We start from the raw sequence: 5000 nt of genomic DNA on the forward strand, positions 1-5000 counted from the left end.
CGCTGTCGGCCGACGGCACTCTGAGCTAATCCCCTCTAAACACGGCGGTGTTGCTCGCGCTAAACGCCAGCCGAGCTGAGAGGTTTAACATTCATCGTTGATGCTAACGTAGCGTTACGTAGCCTAGCTAACGTCGCGCAGGGGGGTGACCTGAGGTAGGAGAACAACGGGGACGAGGTACGACCGGGGCGTCACGGCAACCGTTCTCACACACCAACCGCTGGGCGTCAGCTGAGGGATTTGTCAGTTATTTATGACTCATTAGATTAATAACCACGTTGTTAGGGAGCTCCTAATGAATACAGGGATTGTGTTTAGGGTTACATGTGTTGGATCTATTTCTGGTTTGCTGTTTCAAGGCACTAAAGATACCAAAACACCGATTTGTGCATATATCGCAACGCCCCACACCTTCAAATCAGCCCTCAAAACCTACCTGTTCGCAAAGGCCTTTGGCCCCTAGTTAGTTAGTTGTTTCTGTGTTCTGTGTTTGTCTGTCTGACTGTCTTTCTGTCAATACGTAAAGCGTCCTTGGGTCTCTTGAAAGGCGCTATATAAATCTCAGCTATTATTATTATTATTAATATATTTGTTCAGCTTGCACTAATTCTATAATTAGGAGATAAATATCCTTCTCGTGGACCAATAGGCTACTCAGGTGAGGTCCATCGAGGCCTGTGATTGGTTGCATGGGCCGTCACTCACCTTGATGGTCAGGTCCTCTCCTCCGAGGGCGACCAGGACTTTGATGGAGGGGAGGGAGGCTTCATGGGTCTCTATGGTGGCTCGCATGGCATTCTGGGAGGCAAGGGTGGAGGAGGTACAGGGTTAAAGGAGTAATGGAGGGGGGGTACAGGGTTGAGAAGCAGAAGGAGGGGTGGAGATCAAAATATAGAAAAATAAAGAGTGCTAGTTGGACTCACCTTGAAGAGCTCAAACAGCATGTGGTAGAGATGGGAAGGGATGTAGGAGATCTGGATAGCCTCTCTCACATTGTTGGCTGCCAAGGGGTAAAAACAAGAATAGTCATTAATAATAATAGTCAATAGCCAGAAAACCTAAAATAACTCCATTGGCGCGGCTTAGAGCAACCAAGTGTGTGTACACCAGGCAGCTTTAGGGGACGGGGTTTCTGAGAACGATGACAGCTTGGAAAAGGCAGGCAGAGTACAGCGGGTAACGAGGTCAGGGGAGAGAACGATAAACAAGACGGGTTTGAGCCAGATTCCTGACTGTTGCAGTTGTTTGTGTGTGTGTGTGTGTGTGTGTGTGTGTGTGTGTGTGTGTGTGTGTGTGTGTTCTGTACCGTTCATCTCCCTCAGCTCCAGTTCAGGGGCTCCGAGATAGTACTGTTCACACAACATCTTAGCACTCTCATAGGCGTCTGGTAGAGAAAGGGGGGGAGAGAGGGGGAGAGAGAGAGAGAGAGAGAGAGAGAGAGAGAGAGAGAGAGAGAGAGAGAGAGAGAGAGAGAAAACGAGGGCCGTTAATCAGAGACCAAACGCAGATGAACAAATACAAACTGCCAGAAACAAAATGGAGATGGAACTTTGTAAGAAAAGTAGTATCTTAGCAGCTGAACTGCCCAACCCTCCCTTATGTGCTGACCCATTGACTTATGTAATAACTACGGTCCAACCTTACCTCGAATGACCTCGGTGACATCACACTGGGAGTCGATGCAGCCAATGGTGTTGGGGTGGGCGGGGTTGGTGTTGCCGTCGAAGATAAGAGCTACAGAGAGACAGAGAGAGACACAGAGAGAGAGAGACAGAGAGAGAGAGAGAGAGAGAGAGAGAGAGAGAGAGAGAGAGAGAGAGACAGAGAGAGAGAGAGAGAGACAGAGAGAGAGAGAGATTAATCAGAGACCAAAAGCAGATAAACAAATAAAAACGGAGCGATTAGAAGGCTATTTGTGTAATGGCTAAAGTCCAGCCAGTGTGGGTGAATGATTGACAGATCCAGAGCCGGCTGGAGAGGACTGCCTGAGCCCAGCTCTGTCTAGCCTAGACCCTAGCCTAGACCCTGGCCTAGACCCTGGCCTAGCCTGAGGTGGGGGTGGGGTGGGGGGGCACCAACCTTCACAGCACTTTCAACATGCTTCTCTACGACAGGTGCACCAAGGCTGCCAACTGTAAATACTTAAAAAGCCCCAAAACAGTCCTCTCATTCCTCACCCACCAGAGCCTCGTCACACTACGGGTGAATAAGCCTAACAGCCATACATCTAAACGGAGTCACCGTTCCATGTTTCCCTCCATGCTACGCTGAGGCAGTCTGTGGGAGACCGTTTAGAAAGCCTCCACCTCAGCATATTAAAAGCTGTGTGTGTGTGTGTGTGTGTGTGTGTGGGGGGGGGTGTCGGTCTCTCTTTGCCAATTAACCATGTATAAGGGCCTGCCAGCTAAGGCGCCCGTGCCAAGCCTGCTGCTCGCCCATTCAGAAGAGCTTGGACCCGTATCAAGGCCAACGGTGCTAGCTTACATAACTCTTAGCTTCAAACAGCTCATTCATCACCGGAGCCAAACGGTTGGGGTTGTACAACCATGTCATCTTCCTGGAGTCGGGTTAGTGAGTTAAAAAGGTGGAATTGGGAAGAGTGAATTGAGATGTTGAGAGGTTTTTCTTGGAGCAGCGGCGGTGTCTTAGCATCAACAAAAGCAGGTCGTACGAGAGCTATTCCTCTAGAATGTGTCAGTGGAAAATCAACAGTTAGCTTGAACTTGTTTTGTTTAGTTTTTTTCCCCCCTTCCAATCAAAATGCGTTCCTTGAGCTTAAAAAAAAACAACAACATCCAATCAGAACATTTCTCCTTGAGGTGCGTCTGTACTCTGCCCGGCGACAGAGGCCAGAGGCAGGGCAGGGCGGGGCGGGGGCGGAGCTAGGACTCACTGTGCTGGTTGATGAGCATGCGGATGGAGATGCGGCTCATGTAGAAGCGGTCCAGGAAGTACTGGATGTTCTGGCTGGTGACCGGGTCCTGTCCGAAGGCGTCCTTGTACTCGATGATGCCCTGGGCCATGGTGGGGACCACGTCGTTGTGTCTGTTCCTGATGGTCTCCAGGGACTCCACAAACCTGGGTGGGGGGGGGGGGGTCAGTGTCTTTGATATTCAATGGCAACAACTTACAGTACATGTTGTTATGTTGCTATAGTGATGGTGCGGGTAGAGAGAGGGATATGAATCTCTCTCTAACATTGAGAGACAACTATAAGGAGGTGGTGGGGGGTAACTGCAGGGGTACCTGGGGTGGGGTTAATAGGAGGTGGGGGGTAACTCAGAGGTGTGGTGACAATGTTTATGTGTTTCTATGAGGCTAGAAGTCCGGAAACAAACCACAATGCAGTTGTAATCTTGTAGGTTTAAACTAGTCTACAGTTTGCATGGAGATCTCAGAACGAGTGCCCCACTCTGACACTGAGGAGGTGGGGGGGGTTAACTCTGAGGTGATCAGTGACTACAGTGTGTGTGTGTGTGTGTGTGTGTGTGTGTGTGTGTGTGTGTGTGTGTGTGTGTGTGTGTGTGTGTGTGTGTGTGTGTGTGTGTGTGTGTGTGTGTGTGTGTGTGTGTGCCGAGGAGGGGGGGGGGGGTGACTACAATGTGTGTATGTGTGTGTGTGTGTGTGCGTGGGGGGGGGGATAGGAGGTAGGGGGAGGGGGTTACTCTGAGGTGAACAGTAGTTCATACAGTAGCTAGTGTGCCATGTTAGCTTAGAAGTCAGCCTAGAAGAACTTGTAGGAGGAGCGAGCTGTGGGACGACGGTAGGACGGTCGTAGAACTTACGTCTCTAACACACTGTGGTCGTCAGGGCTCTTGTCCAGAAACTGCAGGATCTCCATTAGGCTCTGGATGTACCTGGAACACAGGGAGGGGAGGGGAGGATGACTAGGAGGAAGAGGATGACATCATTTTGTGGAAGAGCACCAACAATGTGTACTGACCACTAGAAATGGACTGATTGCTTAATAGGGGGAAAAATAACATGAAACAACAGCATTGTTGACTTTACGCAACTGGAAAAAACCAACTGCCTCACTAAAGTAAACAGACCAGGGTATTGGGTCCAGTGTTGCCAGATTGGGCAGATATATACGTTTTGGGCTGTTTTTTGGTGGATTCGGCGGTTTTTAGACTGTGGTTGGGCTAGAAATTGTCAATCCTGCTGATTGCTGAGACGCTGTCCGTAGGGTAGTTGGAGGAGGGGATGTAATTTTAATTAATTAATTTTGCCATTTAGCAGAAGCTTTTAATCCAAAGCAATTTACAATTACGAATTACAGGGACATTCACTCTGGAGTAACTGAGGGCTAAGTGCCTTACTCAAGGGCACACTAGTGGTGTGGTTTCAGGTGGGATTTGAACTCACAACCTTCCGATCACAAGTCCATCTCACTATCCACTAGACCACCACTACCCCAGCACTAGATGTAGGCTAGATCGAGAGGGGGAGGGAGGGTACTTTTCCAGGCTTCAGGGTCAGCTATGCCCTTCACATGCCTTGGCCACATAGCTCTGATACCAGGCCAGCTCGCACCCTGCGTGGGTGTGTGTGTGTGTGTGAGCGGGACTGTGTATGCGCACAAGAGTGCGTGTGTGTGACTGTATATAGTCTGTACCCTCTGGACCCTCTGGAACGCCCTCCCCAACCACATCAGACAGGCCAACACCCTTGTGCCGACACAACATTTAAACAGGCCCTCAAAACCCACCTCTTCAAGCTCGCCTTCACCAGTTAACCCTCTCCCCCTCCCCTTCCCATGTGTCCCCAGCACTACCTCAATTAGGCCCCTATACTTTCTTCTATTTACCTTTTGTTTCTTTTTATTATTACTACTCAATCTTTTCGGTTTGTAAAGCGTCTTTCAGTGTCTAGAAAAGCGCTATATAAGTCTAATGTATTATTATTATTATGTATACGTGCGTGCGTACGTGCAGCAGCAGTGAATCTACTCCCCTGACATGCTCCCATGCTAAAGGGCTCAAACTAAGTCAAGTAAA

At 49.4% G+C, this 5000-nt stretch overlaps 1 pseudogene across 1 annotated transcript in view; it reads right to left on the reverse strand.

Moving 5' to 3' along the window:
* The window catches only part of LOC308151915 (pyruvate dehydrogenase (acetyl-transferring) kinase isozyme 2, mitochondrial-like), an 11737-nt pseudogene that overhangs the window by 2965 nt on the left and 3772 nt on the right, over positions 1 to 5000 (reverse strand). The window contains exons 3-8 of the transcript XR_013938014.1: positions 3786 to 3857; positions 2894 to 3078; positions 1645 to 1734; positions 1307 to 1384; positions 924 to 1000; positions 655 to 798 (exon numbers count right to left, since the gene is read on the reverse strand). The product of XR_013938014.1 is annotated as a pyruvate dehydrogenase (acetyl-transferring) kinase isozyme 2, mitochondrial-like (transcript). The remainder of the gene's footprint in view (positions 1 to 654; positions 799 to 923; positions 1001 to 1306; positions 1385 to 1644; positions 1735 to 2893; positions 3079 to 3785; positions 3858 to 5000) is intronic.

This window comes from Nansenia antarctica, assembly GCF_963989245.1.
Source record: "Nansenia antarctica genome assembly, chromosome: 2".
NCBI classification, from domain to species: domain Eukaryota; kingdom Metazoa; phylum Chordata; class Actinopteri; order Argentiniformes; family Microstomatidae; genus Nansenia; species Nansenia antarctica.